The sequence below is a fragment of the Odocoileus virginianus genome, chromosome 16 (genome assembly GCF_023699985.2).
Source record: "Odocoileus virginianus isolate 20LAN1187 ecotype Illinois chromosome 16, Ovbor_1.2, whole genome shotgun sequence".
In the NCBI taxonomy this organism is placed as follows: Eukaryota; Metazoa; Chordata; class Mammalia; order Artiodactyla; family Cervidae; genus Odocoileus; species Odocoileus virginianus.
The window spans coordinates 21,858,756-21,877,297 of NC_069689.1; the positions used below are offsets into that span (position 1 = coordinate 21,858,756).

At 38.7% G+C, this 18,542-nt stretch overlaps 1 long non-coding RNA gene across 3 annotated transcripts in view; it reads left to right on the top strand.

Moving 5' to 3' along the window:
* The first annotated feature begins 5,253 nt into the window (after positions 1-5,253).
* The window catches only part of LOC110129827 (uncharacterized), a 241,907-nt gene continuing 228,618 nt past the window's right edge, over positions 5,254-18,542 (top strand). For all 3 annotated transcript variants that reach the window (XR_011491799.1, XR_011491800.1, XR_011491798.1), the window contains exon 1: positions 5,254-5,347. This is a non-coding gene — a long non-coding RNA (uncharacterized lncRNA). The remainder of the gene's footprint in view (positions 5,348-18,542) is intronic.

An 18,542-nucleotide genomic window follows, 5' to 3' on the forward strand; every position in this document is an offset into this window, starting at 1 on the left:
TTGCTAATAATATTTTTTTTGAGAAATTTTGCATCTTTATTCATCAGGTTTATTTACCTGTGGTTTTTCTGTAATACCCTTCTCTAGCTTTGGTATCAGGGTAATGCTGACCTTGTCAAATGAGTTAGGGTATGTTGCCTCCTCTTCATTTTTTGAAAGAGGTTGAGAAGGACTGATAATAATTCTTTAAATGTTTGGTAGAATTAATCAGTGAAATTTTCTGGTCCTGGAATTTTTTGTTCAGTAGTTTCTGACTGCTTTGCAATATTCTTATTTTTTTTAGGGTTGTTCAGATTTTATATTTCTTTATGATTAAGTCTTGGCAGGTTATATGTTTCTAGGAATTTGCTTCTAATATTTAGGTTATTTAATTTATATATGTGCATGGTGTGTTCAGTCACTCAGTCATGTCTAACTCTTTGTGACCCCATGGGCTGTAGCCCACTAGGCTCTTCTGTCCATGGGGATTCTGCAGGCAAGAACAGTGTAGTTGGTTGCCATGCCCTGATGCTGAGTTTATTTATAATGAAATTATAAAGTTTATATTTATAATTGTTACATACTTTATATTTATAATAGTTATAACCTCTTGATGAATGGACCCCTTTATCATTATATAATGACTTTTTTTTTTTGCTATATTTTTTGACTTAAAATCTTTGTTTGACATAAGTGTAGCTACCCTCACTTTCTTTTGGTTTCATTGTTTCATCCTTCACTTTGGGATAATAAGTGTTCATCCAGCTAAATGAGTCTCTTGTATGTGCCATAGAGTTGGCCCATGTTTTCTTTAATCCATTCAACAGCCACTCTATGCCTTTTGATTTGTGAATTTAATCTATTTACATTTAAAGTAATTATTGATAGATAAGGTGGCTCAGATGGTAAAGGATCTGTGTGCAATGCAGGAGACCTGGGTTTGATCCCCTGGATCAGGAAGATCCCCTAGGGAAGGGGATGACTACCCACTCCAGTATTCTTGCTTGGAGAATTCCATGGACAGAGGAGCCTGGCAGGCTACAGTCCATGGGTTTGCAGAGAGTCAGACACAACTGAGCAACTAACACTCTCTTTCACAAGAAAATGATATTGCTATCTTATTATTTTCTCACTTTTTTGTAGTTCCTTTGTTATTATCCTCTCTGTCTTCCTCTGTGAATTGATGATATTCTTGAAGTGGTATGCTTTAATTCTCTTTTATTTTCTTTAGTATACATCCTATATGTTTTTGCTTTGGAGTTACCATTCAGTTCAGTTCAGTTCAGTTCAGTCACTCAGTTGTGTCCAACTCTTTGTGACCCCATGAATCGCAGCACACCAGGCCTCCCTGTCCATCATCAACTCCCAGAGTTTACTCAAACTTATGTCCATCGAGTCAGTGATGCCATCCAGCCATCTCATCCTCTGTCATCCCCTTCTCTTCCTGCCCCCAGTCCCTCCCAGCATCACGGTCTTTTCCAATGAGTCAACTCTTCACATGAGGTGGCCAAAGTATTGGAGTTTCAGCTTCAGCATCAGTCCTTCCAGTGAACACCCAGGACTGATCTCCTTTAGGATGGACTGGTTGGAGTTACCATTAGGCTTACATAAAACATACATATAGTAGTCTATTTTAAGCTGATAACAACTTAACCTAGATTGCATACAAAAATTCACCCCCAACTTTTTTACTTTAATGTCACAATTTATAACTTTTTAATTGTTATATTATTAACAATTATTTTAATTATAGTAACTTTTAATACTTTTGTCCTTTAGTCTTATACTGGTGATAAGAGGTTAATACATAACCATTTTTACAGTATTTGTGTATTGTGAATTTGCCCATGAATTTACTTTACCAGTGTGCTTCATATTTTCCTGTTTTCATGTTACTAATTAGCATCTTTTGATTTCAGCTTGAAAAACTCTTTTTCAGTATTTGTCAGGCAGGTCTAGTGGTGATTAACCCCCTTAGCTTTTTAAAAATTTGTCTGCTAGAGTCTTTATCTTTCCTTCATTACTGAAGGACAACTTTGCTGGGTAAATTTTTCTTAGTTGGAAGGTTTTGTTTGTTTGTTTCTCCTTTCAGGACCATCAATATATCTTGTCACTCTCTCTTGACCTTCAAGGTTTCTGCTGAGACATCTGCTTATAGGTTTCTGGGAGCTCCTGTGTATGTGAGGATTTTTTTTTCTAAATTTTTATTAGTTGGAGGCTAATTACTTTACATCATTACAGTAGTTTTTGTTATACATTGAAATGAATTAGCCATGGATTTACATGTACTCCCCATCCCAGTCCCCCCTCCCACATGCCTCTCCACCCGATCCCTCTGGGTCTTCCCAGTGCACCAGGCCCGAGCACTTGTCTCATGTACCCAACCTGAGCTGGTTATCCGTTTCACCCTAGATAATATACATGTTTCAATGCTGTTCTCCTGAAACATCCCACCCTCGCCTCCTCCCAGAGTCCACAAGTCTGTTCTATACATCTGAGTCTCTTTTTCTGTTTTGCATATAGGGTTATCGTTACCATCTTTCTAAAGTCCATATATATGTGTTAGTATACTGTAATGGTCTTTATCTTTCTGGCTTACTTCGCTCTGTATAATGGGCTCCAGTTTCATCCATCTCATTAGAACTGATTCAAATGAATTCTTTTTAATGGCTGAGTAATATTCCATGGTGTATATGTACCACAGCTTCCTCATCCATTCGTCTGCTGTTTTTTTTCTCTTATTGCTTTTAAAATTTTCTTGTCTTTGATTTTAGACAATTTTATTATAATGTGTCTTGCAGAGATTCTCTACATTGAGTTTGTTTGTTAACTTATGATCTTCATGAACTGGGACTTCAATAATTCATATGTTGTTTCTACTAATGATATCCTATGGCTCACAGAGCTATTCTACTTATTTAAAAAAATTCTTTTAAATGTATTCTCACCTGACCGGATCATTTCAAATGATTTGTTTTCTACTTCACAGACTCTTTTTTCTGCTTAGATAAAATCTTCTGTTGTTACTCTCTATTGTATTTTAAATTTTACTATTATTCAGCTCTAGTATTTCAGTTTGCTTCTTTTTAAAATGATTTTTAATCTCGGTTAAATTTATTTTGTTCATGTATTGGTTTCCTGATTTAGTTAATTTGTTTTCTGTATTTTCTTGTAGCTCACTGAGCTTACTTAAAATCATTATTTTGAATTCTTAATCTGGTAAATCATAGGTCTCCATTTATTTGGGGTTGGTTCCTAGAAAATTATGATGTTCCTTTGATGGCGTCATGTTTCTCTGACTTTTTATGCTCCTTGAAATCTTACATTGCTATCTTTGTACTTGAAGAAGGAGTCTCCTGCTCCAGTGTTTACTGACTTCTCCAATGTGTCCAATCTCAGACTGCTTTTGCTCTAAATGGTGTGCTGGTATTTCTCCACTCGACTATTAGACCTCCTCAAAGGTCTCTCATCCATGAGTAATCGTCAAAATCAGTATTTCTTGTGGTAAAACAAGCTAGAAAACTCCCATTTTGCCATTTTGATGACATTCCTCTCTGATTTGCCTTGTGTTGATATCATATTCCTCATGGCTCTGGCTTTTGTTATAGGAAATCTGGGAAGTGTGCCTCCCAGAGATGCCAGTATTCCTCAGTGGCAAGCATTCTTTAACCATCAGGCAGTAACTTTTAATAATAAGTGGAGAGCATTGCCTCGTTTCTTTAGTCATAACGATTTCCTTCCCCTTACAGCTGTTTTCCTATTCTCTTACCTGTTTCTGCGTTTGAGTGCTGCCTTCATCTAGCACGTCTGCCTGTTGCTGTTGCGCTCCGTCTGTGTGTCCGCTTTCTGTATTCGTTGTTGCCCTGTGCTGTGAGGCACCTGCGTCCTAGTCCATCTTCACTTAGATTCACTGGCTAGTAACAGGAAGGCACTTCTATATTATATTCTCTTTCCTAGGAGGATTATTTTTGACATTTTATTGAAGTATATACATAAACATATAGAAAACACTAGTACATAGGTCACTGAATTTTCACAAGTTCTACACATCCACTCAGCCAGCACCCAGTCCAAGAAGCAGACTATCACCAGTGCCTCAGAAACCTCTCTCCTGTTAATCCCCCATCACCGTCGCCTATACCAAAGTTAACCACATGCTGACCTCTGACAGCATATTTTAGCTTTGCTGTGTTTTCGTACTTTATATATCTATCTATATAGTAAGTATTCTTTTGGGTGTACTTCTTTTGCTTAATATGTTTGTGAGATTAATCTATGTTGCTGAAAGTAAAAGTGTTTATTTTCATTGCTCTACCTGCTTCTTTGTGTGATAATATTATTTGATTCATTCTGGTGTCATAGATACATCTGGCATTACCATATTATCTATATTTTGAATAATGCTGCTAACTTTTGAAAAAAACAGATTTAAAGATTTTGCTATTGAAGTTGGTAAACATATTGGAAAATGACAGAGATGCTGTTATAGGTTGTCTTATTGTTAACCTCAGGGAACAAAACATTATTTACTGCTCCACCTTTATTTATTTTTTATTTATTCTACTTGGTGTTAGTGATCTCCACTGTTCAGTCTTCCAGCTCGCTTATCCAGTCTTCTGCCTCATTTATTCTGCTATTGATTCCTTCTAATATATTCTTCATTTCAGCTATTGTATTGTTCAATGTTGTTTGCTTTTTTATATCTTCTAGCTCTTAGTTAAAAGTCCTTGTATCTTCCCAGTCTGTGCCTCCATTCTTTTTCTGAAATCTTGGATTGTCTTTTCTATCATTACTCAATTATTTTTCCAGTATATTGGTTGACTCATTTAGTTGTTCTTCTGTGGTTTTCTCTTGTTCCTCTGTCTGGAATATATTCCTCTGTCCTCTCCTTTTGTCTAACTTTGTGTTTGCGGTCTCTGTTGCACAGGCCATAGGATTGTAGTTCCTTTTGCTTTGAGTGTCTGCCACCTGGTGAGTAAGGCTGCTCTAAGATGCTTCTGCAGGCTCCCTCCTGGTAGGAGGGACTGGTGCCTGCCCACTAGTGAGTGGAAATGGATCTTGTCCCTCTGGTGGGCCAAGTCATGTCAAAAGGTTTGTTTAGAGGTGGCTGGGAGCTCAGGAAGGGTTTAGGCATCCTGTCTGTTGGTGGATGGGTTTGTGTTCTCACCCTCTTGGCTGTTTGACCTGAGGTGTCCCAGAACTGGAGCTTATAGGCTGTTGGGTGGGGCCAAGTCTTGGTGTCACAATGGCAGCCTCCAGGAGTGCTCATGTCAATGAGCTCCCCAGTACCTGTCCACTAGTGTCCTTGTCCCCACAGTGAGCCACAGCCACTTCCCTGTTTCCCCAGGAGATCTTCCAAGACCGGCAGGTAGGTCTGGCCCAGGATCCAGTGAAGTCACTGCTTTCCCTGGGTTCCAGTGCACATAATACCTTTTATGTGCCCTTCAGGTGTAGAGTTTCTCTTTCCCCTAGTCTCGTGTGGTACCTGTGATCAAGCCCGACTGGTCTTTAAAGCCAGATGCTCTGGGGCTCCTCCTTTTGCTGCTGGGCTCTCAGGCTGTGGAGCCTGAAGTGGGGCTCAGAACTCTCCTTTCTGTGGGAGAAGCTCTGATCTATAATTATTTTCCAATATATGGATTACCCACTTGGTGGGTAAGGGATTTAATTATATTCTGAATGCACCTGTCCTACCTTCTCATTGTGGCTTTTTTGTTTTTGGATGTAGAATATCTCTTCTGGGTAGGTTCCAGTTCATTTTGTCTGTGGTTATTCAGCCATTAGTTGTGATTTTGGTGTTTTCCTGAGAGAAGGTGAGCTCAAGTCCTTCTACTTTGCCATTTTGTCTCCAACCTCCTTCACCCACTGCTCCACCTTTAAAGTACAAGCAGCCTACATTTAATGTTTCAATACTGAAGAAAGTGATAATTTGAATACACCCTATATAAAATTTCCCTTGGATTTCCTCCCATTTACTATGACTGAGGGTATTTAGCAGTGCTTATCAGGAGATATTTCTTGACAGGAAATCAATAATCTGTTATAAGCTGTTATCAAGAACAGGCTTCCCTGATGGCTCAGTGGTAAAGAATCTGCTCACCAATGCAGGAGATGTGGGTTCAGTCTCTGGGTTAGAAAGATCCGTGGAGGAGGAAATGGCAACCCACTCCATTATTATTGCCTGGAAATCCCATGAACAGAGGAGCCTGGCAGGCTATAGTCCACAGGGTCACAAAAAGTTAGACATGACTTAGTGACCAAACAATAAAGATCATCAAGAACAGGGAGCAGACATTGGTGTATGAAGGGAATCACAGATTTATCTGGTTACAGAGCTGTTTTGGCAAATTTCATTTGAGATAACATAAAAAAGGGGGATTGAGAGTAGGATATTTGAATATTCAAAATTTGTTTTCTAGAAACATGTAAATGTGTGCTATTTAATTGCTCTCCACTCCAAGATTTCCCCATGAGCTCTGCCAAGGGCACTGTGGTAAATCACACATAAAAGTTGCATATGCCATGATTTTTATGAAGAGAATTTGACATTATCCAGCCATGCTTGTGGTTGTGCATGTCTGCACACTAAACACTGGTTATCAATGATTAATGGACAACATACTTGGACAATACTCTCCTACTTGAGCTAATGAACTAAATAGTTTATTTCATGCTCCATTTCCACAAATAAATGGCTGTAATACATAATGTGATAATTCCTGATCTCCTTGCAGTGCACTTTCTTGTCTATAATGAACATGAAAATTTCTGAAAATCAGATTAATCAGGCATTGCATTGTAATTTTATACATTGAATAGATTATGAAATATTGCTGAAATCAAAATGTTTACACTGAAAGGAAAAGAGGTGGTAAAATTGAGAAACGTCTTGAAAGGACTCAATGAAGAGCTTTAAAAAAGCCTCATAATGGGCTTTTTTTAACCTTCTATTTTTATTTTAACTATCCTCTTGGGTAAAACTGTAGTTGTTCTACATGTTTGTATAAACTTATAAATAAACACCATTCTTAATCATTTTGGGATGTTTCTACACAGCAGAATTATGATTTAACTTCATATATCTAATGTGCACATTTCACTTGTGGTTTTGTCTATTTTCCATAGGTTCTTGTATAATCGTGTTGAACATGAACAATCTGTGGGATGGAATTGTCATTCCACCTTAATTTAGACTCCTCTTGTCTAGATTGCCCTTTAAATCTAACTGTGGAGTCAATTCTTCCCCTGCTTCTGGTGAAAACTTGGGCACACTAAAATACTTCTCTGGTCTCTTAGATAATGTTAACATATAAGGTTTACCAGTCACTAAGTGTCATAATTTAGCAACCAAAAATTTCTGTTCTCCATAGTAGTCAAATATTCAGTCTTGCTATAAAGTTGAGGCTTCTCCTAATTAGCATTTCTACTTCATCCTCATTTAGCAAATGCTGTTTCTAGTCCTCCAGGGTGGGTGGAAGTAGGTGGATTCTCTTTTGATTGGTACTGTCAATCTGATCTGGTTCTTTTTTGGGCTCAACAGATGTTTGAGAATGAGTTTATTTCTTGTCGGTGCTAGGCATATCTCTTCAAAGACAAATTTCCTTAAAAAGGACAATGCATATAATTGCCACCTGATCATTTATTTCTCTTTCAGACCAAATACTTTTAGGTTTGTGTGTGTGTGTGTGTGTGTGTGTGTGTGTGTATGAGAGATAGAGGTGGGGGGGAGAGAGAGAGAGAGAGAGAGAGAAAGAGAGAGAGAGAGAGAGAGAGATCTATTTTACCCTCTAGGTTTTGGATTTGGGTTTTGGGTTTTGGATTGGAGTTTTTTGGATGAGGCCTAAAATAATTGGAAAAGTCAAAGTGTTAATCACTCAGTGGTCTCTGATTCTCTGTGCTATCATGGACCAGTCCCTCTGTCCCTGGAATTCTCTAGGCAAGAATACTAGAGTGGCTAGCCATTCCCTTCTCCAGAGGATTTTCCCCACCCAGGGATCAAACCCAGGTCTTTTGTATTGCGGACAGATTCTTTACCCTCTGAACCAACAGTGAAGCCAGTTCTTCTCCTTGTTCTTGAAGGGAAACAATTATCCATTCTCTGGAGTGTGAGTCATATGCCACTCAAGATTTATATTGCTCTGACGCTGGGACAGCTAGTCAGAGGACATCACACTAGATTGCACAGATGTGAGCAGACAAACCACTAGACCACTAGGCACTCCAATTGCAGGGGACACAAATTAAATCCTCTATCTCATTAAAATATTTTTCCCTGAGATGAAAGTTCATTTCTTCCTTGCAGAGAGTGAAATCTGCAACACAGTTTCAGGCCTCTTTAAAGAAATACTTTCCTCCCTCTTCTTCAGCTCCAAATCCTTTCATACCCTCAATTATGAGTGAGAGGCTTGAGGGCTGTGAATTTTTTAAAGTCATGTATATGTCCTATCATTTCCTTTGGATGTATTACCTATTGTCTCTCATTGACACAACATAAATTTCTTTTTTAACATACAGCTGTACTTATTTTCATAATGTCAATGAAAGTATTAATCAGTTGATCTAAGAAAAAGTGGAAAAAAATTTTTGAGCTAAATCGGAGGATTAAACACTGGGTACAGCTTCTCAGAAAGCTCTGAGGACTGTTCTGCTTGTTAGAGGTCAAAGCACAGTTATATAAGTTTTTGAGATAAAAGACTGTACATTAAATGACATATTATTGACAGTTTATACAATCCAGATCTAAGCATACAAAACAAATGGTGGGTCATGGATCATCACAACCCCTTACAAGATTAAGAAGGAAAATTATCTCCTAAGAAGTTGTGACCCTTGATGAGATTAAAAAGGAATATTATTTCCTAAGGAGGTCTGCTTATTGCAGGTGAACAATACACACTAAAGTGGAAGAAGGAGGTCCAAACAGGCAAAGAAAAATTTTGTTTAAATTTTTCTCTTCTTGCCATAAATTATGCATTTTATTTCATCAATAGCATCTTTGATAAAGCATAGAAACCACTAAATGCAAAGATGAAAAGAACATATTCCATGACATAGGTTTCAATGAAATTTAAGTTTTTCATCTACAAAGAGTAAGACTTCTGCCATGACAGAGTAATGAGGACCAGATTTGACCTCCCAATGTAAACAACAACAGAAAAAGAAATACATAAAGCAAGCATTTTGGGGACTTCCCTTGTAGTCCGTGGTTGAGGATCTGCCTGCCAGTGGAAGGGACACAGGTTCTATCCCTGGTCCGTGAGGATCCCACGTGTTCAGAGCAACTAAGCTTGTGTGCCACAACTACTGAGCCCGTGCTGCAACTAATGAAGCCAGTGTACCTAGAAGCTCCACAACAAGAAGCTACTGCAGTGAGAGGCCCATGCATCACAACGAAGAGTAGCCCCTGCTCACTGCAAATGGAAAAAAGCCCATGCAGCAACGAAGACCCAGCCCAGCCAAAAATAATGTAAATACATTAAAAAAAAAAAACACACAAGCATTTTCAGACATTGAATAATTTGGCAACACTGGACAGTGATTCCTGAGAGGGAAATAGGGTTAACTCTGCAGTTGCCTGTGGATACTTTCTTGAGAGGTTCCTAGATTGCAGCAAAGGCTGAAAGAATTCATTATGAACACACAAGCATTACAATAAATGTTAAAGAAAGTCCTTCAGGTAGAAGGATGATGATATCGTCAGAAGAGTGCCAGAAATTATAAATCTGTGGGTAAGTATAGCTGAATTGGAAGTCATCTCCAATGTCTCCACTTGAATCCAGTTCACAGTGATATCCAGTTCAGTCGCTCAGTTGTGTCCGACTGTTTGTGACCCCATGACCTGCAGCATGCCAGGCCTCCCTGTCCATCACCAACACCCGGAGTTCACCCAAACCCATGTCCATGGAGTCGGTGATGCCATCCAACCATCTCATCCTCTGTCGTCCCCTTCTCCTCCTGCCCTCAATCTTTCCCAGTATCAGGGTCTTTTCAAATGAGTCAGTCTCTTCGCATCAGGTGGCCAGAGTATTGGAGTTTCAGCTTCAGCATCAGTACTTCCAATGAATATTCAGAATTGATTTCCTTTAGGATGGACTGGTTGGACCTTCTTGCAGTCCAAGAGACTCTCAAGAGTCTTCTCCAACACCACAGTTCAAAAGCATCAATTCTTCGGCACTCAGCTTTGTTTATAGTCCAACTCTCACATCCACACAAGACTACTGGAAAAACCATAGCCTTGACTAGATGGACCTTTGTTGACAAAGAAATGTCTCTGCTTTTCAATATGCTGTCTAGATTGGTCATAACTTTCCTTCCATGGAGAAAGCATCTTTTAATTTCATGGCTGCAATCACTGATGAACAAAAGAAGGAAAAAACTGTTAACATAACCCTTTTGGGGAAACTGACAGATTGTATAGTGACCAAGTGGCCATGATTTCCAAATCAAACAATGTCTACAAAGTCTTTTAATACCATTCATGCTTATCTGGAAAGACAAGAGCAAACATTGAAATCTTGAGGGAGGATTGGACAAAGGTAATCCAAACATACAAATTTCCAGTTATAAGATAAATTAGTACTAGGGATGTAATGTAAAATGTGATAGATATAATTGATACTACTATGTGTTTACTCAAAAGTTCTTAAGAGAGTGGATCCTGGGAGTTCTCATCACAAGGAAAAAATTTTTTTCTTTTATTTTGTATCTATGTGAAATGATAGATGTTTACTAAACTTATTGTGGTTATTATTTCATGATGTATATAAGTCAAATAGTTAATGCTTTCCCCCTAAACATAAACAGTACTATATGTCAATTTTTGTTACCAAATCCACTGTGTGCAGTAAAGCCAGTCTACTGACCCCAGGTTGTAGTGAAGGAAAGTGTAATGTTCATTGCAGAAGCCAAGCAGGGAGTTTGAGAGGCTAATGCTCAAAAGACTAGAACTTCCCAATGTGTTTCAGGGAGAGGGTTTTAAAGGCAAGGTGAGGGACAGAGTCTCAGGGTGCCTAATCAGCTTGTTCACATTCCTCTCATTGGTTGATGATGAGGTAACAGGGTCAGGTTGACATTATCAATTTTCAGACTAGCTGCTCTGGGGGCAAGGGCTCATGACCATCATACATTTAACTTCTTCCATCTGGTGGGGGTTTTAGTATCTGCAAAATAACTGAGGAATGTGCAACAGACACTTATCTATGTCCTTCAGGGAGGAACTAAAGATTCTCTGACTGCCATATGTCTGATTTACTGTTTAAATTGCTACCAGTTCTCCTGACTCAACTGCTATTTTATTGTTGTTAGTATATATTCACATTCTTTCAATCATTAATTCTTGAACCAGGCTTTTGTGACTCAAGGGAGGCCTAGGAGACTAAAACTTTTCTACCAGCAAGAGCAAGCAGAGGACATATGTGTGTCTGTCCCAGAAGTCACCGTAGGGTCCTACTAGGTTACTTTCTCTCTCAATAAAATGTTAAAAAAAAAAGAAAAAAAAAAAAACCCAAAAACCTCTTGAAGTCTTTGACTTGAGAAAGCTCACAACTTTGAGATAGTCTTTACTTTTCAGCCCTGTGTTCTACATGTTTAAGAGGAAAACAACAAAAGCTACCATTTGCATACATTGAACATATTGCTTAATGCATATTGTACAGTCACTTTAAACATTTCATGATACTCAGCTTTAGGCAATGTGTTTTACTGTAAGTGACTAGGAGACAATTTGATTCTATTCTGTGTGCCGTGTGTGCTAGGTTGATTCAGTCATGTCTGACTCTTTGTGACCCCATGGGCTGTAGTTTGCCTGGACCCTCTGTTCATGAGAGTGTCCCAGTGAGAATACTGGAGTGGGTTGCCATGTGCTCCTCCAGGTGATCTTCCCAACCTAGGGATTGAGCTCACGTCTCCTGCATTGCAGGTGAATTCTTTACCAATGAGCCACCAGAGAAGCCCTTGAGTCTGTTAGTTGCCTGGAAAGTATATTGGAGAGATGGAGTTAGTCATTTTAGTCTGGGAGTCAGTGTTCTACCGGGAGGAAAGAACTTATTGTAGGTGGACTTCATAACTGCTCAATGGGGTTATGGCATCTAGTGATTGCTAGAAACATCTGTACTCTTCCATAATACAACAAAGCAAGTATGCCATCTCTGGAACACTAAAATATTAGATGATCATGTAAGTCAAGAAAATTTTCTGTATTTTTGTAATTATAATCATTGATCCAGTAAACATTAAAAGTAAAAAATCATTTCTAATTATTGATAAATGTTTGAGTAGTAGACAAGTATTTAAATAGCGAAACAAAAAATTAAGCAAAAGCCTCTAAACATGCTGTTAGTAATAGGGCTTAAAAGTATTTTTTCTAACTTGCAATTCTATTTATGGGGAAGCTTCGGACTTATTTACATACCATACGATTGGAGTGTTTTTTTGGCTTTTGTGCTTATACATTTACATCTCCCTGAATTTGCTGGTCCATTTTCCATAAAGGTATTCATTTATGTTTGTAACCATAGAAACCAGAAGTGCTCCATTTGTATATAATTCTTTCCATATAATCCCTCCCCTTTCTTGCTTTTCAAGTCAGCTAAATTGCTTTATGTGGCATTTTATGTAGAATAACCTTTATGTGCTTAAGTCTTTCATGAAACAAAACTTCAACTGTGCTACTTTATATTAATCTAAATCATAATTTTGACTTGTGAATTTTGCTGAAAAAAATGACTGAATAAAACAGCAATGTTTTCTAAATAGAATAGCACTCACACTTTAGAGTTGAAATCGAGTAGGAAAATCAAGACAACGGTAGTCTGCTTTAGAAAAGCTCTAAATGTTACTTCACTAAACTATGAAAAAATGTTTAAATAATTGGCATAGTCAAGGGGTGAATATTTTGACAAGCATTACAATCAGCAACATAGGAAGCAGTAATTGAATAACTCTGTGTACCCAAGCTTTGTGCTGGGTCAAGGGAATATAAAGACTTGGAAGATGGAGTCTCTGTCTTCAAGGTGTTTTCAAATCAGCTTGATTGCAGAGACTATAGGTTTGATAAGAAGCTGTGGAAATAAGATACTTTTAAGCCATGTCACTTGAGAAATATGCATAATATATGTGCATTTTACACAATAGTCAGACATACTAAGGAGTCACTTTTGTCCTTTTATTAGCTTAGTCACAAGCCTCCTGTAAAAGATGTCTTCCCCACCACTATTTCTTTTTCTATGTCGGTTTTGATTTCCAGTTATCAATATTTGCCTTTGCGTGTGTAGTTCTCCCAGTAATCCGAGAGAGGGTAACGGATAGAGCTGAAAGAGAATGTTGGATCAGTATTTAGGAAACTGGAATTCAGCCCTGCTTCTGCCACTAATTATGAATCTCTGTGCCCTTGAGCAAGTCACTTTACTTCACTGGACTTCATAGTTCAAATCTGTAAAGTCAGAGACTGATTGGGAGTTCTTTAACATCCTGTGTCCCTCTAGGAAATGGATTCTGATTCTGTTATTCTAGAAAGCTATCTTCAGGATACTGTACATCCCAAGCGATTTATATGAAGCACCTGTTAGAATTTCCCAGAAGTTTCTTAAAGTTATGCCGGGAAGGCAGTGGACAGGGCTTTTTGGCCCGAGTCACCTGTGGCTGCAGCATATTGACAGGTGTGCAGATGGCCAAATTTTAGAAGAATGGCACCTGTCACATCAGTAAACAAAGGATGGCCATCAAAGAATCTGCCACTGCAGCCACTCCCAACTGTATACCGTGAGGGGGTTCAGAATGGAGAAAAACAGGCTACTGGCCCTAGAAAGTTGAGGTGCAAATCAAAGAAATGATTTCAATGAACCCAGACTCTTGTGTCTTCCCATGTATAGAAAAGCCCTAAATTCATTAATTTGAGATGCCTGTTTTTCTTTAATTAATGTAGTCTTTGATATTCTGACTCCTTTCTTTTTTTGCATAAACACCTACGCATTCTGGCTCCTCCCTTACTCTCTTCATGATAGTCCCTCAGAGCTATCCAAGGAACTCCCTCCTAGGCCTAGGTCCTCAGCAAATCCTCCTAATAAAACATAATTCTCAACTTTTAGGTTGTGCTTTTTTCCCCCACTGGACACTGCTGAGGTAATTTGTGGTTTAATTAGAGTATTGTTCCACCTAGAGCCTTTTAAGTTTACATATACCATCAGCTCAGAATCCATCAAAAGTTTCACAGATATGATGTGACTACATCTAAATGTCTACAATGTATTTTCTCTAAGACCTTAGTTTAGCTTTTCTGTAGACACAGTCACTCTCCTGGCAACTGTCAAATATTTAGGAGTTATTGGGCTAATGCTAGATTTGCCCATGTCTTCACTCTCATAGTGAATGTATGTTATCTGTCAGTTTCACAGAGAGTGGATATGAAAATATTGTGTAAACTGGAAAGGGTAATAGGAATATATATATTATTGTTCATAAGTGTTTGGTGGTCTTACTACCAGGGAACTATTATCATTTTAATCATGATGATCTTACTTTTGGTGAAGTTGAGGTAGTAACTGGTAAATACCTGTTTCATACCTCTATGTTCTCTTTCTCTAAATTGCTTCTGTTACCATCTGCCTCTCAATATCCTTAGTCTTTTTTCTGAATGTGGTTTCTATATTTTTAACTTAAACTTGTCTCCCCCTTGAAGACAACCTCCCTAGAAGACCTCTCAAGTGGTGGCTCTTTTCTCTTTTGTAGAGTTTATAACCCTGGCCTGGAGATGAAGCCAGTGTCTTCTTTGTTTCTCACGAAGCTGCTTCCACATCTTTTATCTCTTCTTTTACCTTAACCTCCCACCCCACTCCCACTGTCTGCAGCCTTTGTCATTAAACCATAACACACTTTAACAATATGACACTCACTATGTTCTAATCACTTTATAGATACCCACTTGTCCCACCTTTACAGCATTCCCATGAGGTTGATATTTTTATTGTCATCATTATTTCCATTTGACACACATAGCAATGGAGATGCAGGGAGTTTAATTAACTTGCCTAAGATTGTAGAGTTGGTAAGAAGGAAAGCTAGGATTCAAACCCTTGCAGTCTGGCTTTACTCTTCATATTTTTTCTTTACTGCCTTTATCTATACTGCCTCTGGCCCTGTTTCTCTCCATCCCCTCATCCTGATTTATTATTTTGTTGAACACTTTCACCATTTTAAAATATTGAATATTTGTCTATTTGTTTAGTATCCGTCTCCCCTGCCAAAATGTCAGGCCCATGGAAACAGGGACTTTATTCTCTTGTTCAATGTTTATAAATGCCGGGAATATAGTAGGTATATAAAAATGTTTTGTGGATCAATGAGTGAATGTATGAACATTATACTATGTGCTGGCTTTTTAGCAGCTACCACTCGGGTGGAGCTGGGGCACTGTACACCACCTTTCTGCTTTCAGCCTAGCTGCGTCTATGTTAGAATCTGCCAGTAGGAGGCACTCGAGGGAGTTTGCAAGACTGGAGAGAAAGCGGGGAGGCTGAGTCCTCCCTCTCTGTTGCCTTCTGTCAGTATCTCCCCTGCAAAGCTTCTTCATGCCAACGGTAGCAGCTTCTTCCTGTAGCTGCAGTTGATACCAGATCACAGTTTTTCTGATGCTTGCAGAACCAACCCCATTCATGACCACTCAGAGATGCCCAGCCAGTGAGCAGTGATCTCTCCTCACAGGTCTGAGTTTCAGGTCCGTGGGTCCCTCCTCCCAGCATCCAAATCTTAGTCTTTATAACCTCTTCTCTTTGTCCCCCTAACTGTTAAGAATGGTCCTCATGCTGTTTCCATGATGTCTTGGTATTCACTTTTTGCCTTCTTAATTTTCTACTACATGGTTAATACATTTTAGATTAGATCATCTCTATTCCAATAGCTTGGAGTAGGAAACGGCAACCCAGACCAGTACTCTTGCTGGGAGAATCCCATGGACAGGGAAGCCTGGTGGGCTGCTTTCCATGGGGTCGCACAGACTTGGACACAACTGAAGCAACTTAGCATGCATGCATACATTGGAGAAGGAAATGGCAACCCACTCCAGTGTTCTTGCCTGGAGAATCCCAGGGACAGTGGAGCCTGGTGGGCTGCCATCTATGGGGTTGTACAGAGTCAGACACGACTGAAGCGATTTAGCAGCAGCAGCATTCCAATAACTAGTATGGTTTCTGCCTTCTGACTTTCCTGACCAACACATAGGTCAGGAATAGGCTCAGGAAATAGAACCTCAAAGATGAGATTTGAAACCTAAGTGCAGTGCTGCGTTCTGTGCAAATGTGTAATGGGATGTTAATAATCCACGGTTCCATGGTATGCAGTGGTGTCAGGATTAATTAAAATTGTTTCTGCTATTGATAGTGTTGAACGCCTAATAGTCAAGTGCATTAGTAGCTCCTAACCAGTATGTAGTGATGACTATTAGCATTGTGGTAAGTGATGGCTTCCTTTGAATGTACAGGAATACTCCCAGAAGAAATTCAAATTCAGATCTTTAAACTCTCAACCAAAGTCTCTTTCTAAGAACCAGAGGTCTTTTTAAGAGAATCTTTTATTTCTCTTAGCTTACTGAAAATCAGACACACAATTTAATTGTGCCAATTGCAGAAATACAACATAATTGCATTATTGCCAAGTCCTTACATGAAAAGGAATTGATTGTGAAGGAATAAAATATGAAATCTTAGAGGACATCTGAGTGGATTTACATTGAATATGAAGTATTATTAATCAATGGAGATTTCCATGAAAACTAATAAAAATCAGGAAGAAAAATATCATGCTTTAAATAATTAACAGTGAAAATACAGTACACTTCAGTGTTCTTTAGTAGAGAGATCTCTCCGATCAGTCCAAATACTATGTCTCTGCTCAATGAGTCACTGGAAATGAGAATGTTTGGGTATGTTAGCACTGAAAAATGGTGTCAGTGGGCTGTACCGGGAGGAACCATTATTGAAAGCTGTGTGTCATTCACGGAGCCTGATGCGCTGTCATAGCCCATCTGCTTGTCATCAGCAGCTGTCAGAATGCCTCCCTGCTTCACTGCTCACAACTACATGTGCAAAACTCCTCATCTTGCTCCTGCTTTTAGTCACTGTCCTGTTTTATACCATCTTCTTTAGGGCAGCAGTCTGAACCAGTTGCTTCATGTCTTGATACATGTTAAGACTCTAGTGATGGAATTTTCTTTTGAAATAACTATATGATGAGGAGTTGGAATGTTGAGTTTATGGTAATATCAACCCATAAGAAAAGAATTGTGGTATAGTAATTGATGAGTGGTCTTTGGAATCAGAATAGTTTTGAATCTTGTTCAGGTACTCAATAGCTATATAACCTTGGGCAAGTTACCTAAACTAAAACTCAAGTTTCTCCATTATTAAAATAGCAACAATAATAATCAATTTATCGAATTTTGTGTTAAATGAAATAATGGAAAATTCCATATATTTATTTCTAATTTTGATACTCTAACAAATTACCGCAAACTTAGTGGCTTATGCAATACAACTTTATTCTCTTACAGTCCAGGAGGTCAGAGGTCTGAAATGGGTATTTCTAGGGAAAAATTAAAGTGTCAGCAGGGCATTGTCATTTCTGGAGACTCTAGGGGGGAATCCATTTCCTCCATTTTCTAGTTTCTAGAGACCACTTAAGTTCCTTGGCAGATAGCTCCTTCTTCCACTTTGAAAGTCAGCAGTGTAGCATCTTTTTTTTTTTAATCAGAGTATAATTGCTTTAATTTTATTATTTTATGCTGTACAAAAAAGTGAATGAGCTATATGTATACCTATATCCTCTTCCTCTTGAGCCTCCTTCTCACCCCTCCTCCCCCACACCACCTCTCTTGGTCATCATGGAACACTGACCTAAGCTCCCTGTGCTATACAGCAGCTTCCCATTAATCATTTTACACATGAGCAGCATAGCATGTTTAAATCTCTTACTTTTCTGCCCCTCTTTTTCACTTTAAAAGGACCCTTGTTATCACATTTGTTGCATCTGAATAATCTGGTATAATCTCCCCATCTCAAGGTCAGCTGATTAAAAACCTAACTTCATCTGCAACCTTAATTTTCTTTGGTGGGTAAGCTAATATATTCATAGGTTCTGGATATTAAGATATGAACATCATTGGGAGGCCATTATTCTGCTTATTGCACTCAATAAATATTATTAAATAATGCCTATGAAGTACTTAGCATGGATCCTGGCATATCAGTTCAGTTCAGTTCAGTAGCTGAGTCATGTCTGACTCTTTACAGCATGCCAGGCTTCCCTATCAATCACCAACTCCTGGAGCTTGCTCAGACGCATGACCATCAAGTTGGTGATGCCATCTAATCATCTCATCCTCTGTCGTCCCCTTCTCCTCCTGCCTTCAATCTTTGCCAGCATCAGGGTCTTTTCCAGTTAGTTGGCTCTTCACATTAGGTGGCCAAAGTATTGGAGTTTCAGCTTCAGCATCAGTCCTTTCAATGAACACCCAGGACTGATCTCCTTTAGGATGGACTGGTTGGATCTCCTTGCAGTCCAAGGGACTCTCAAGAGTC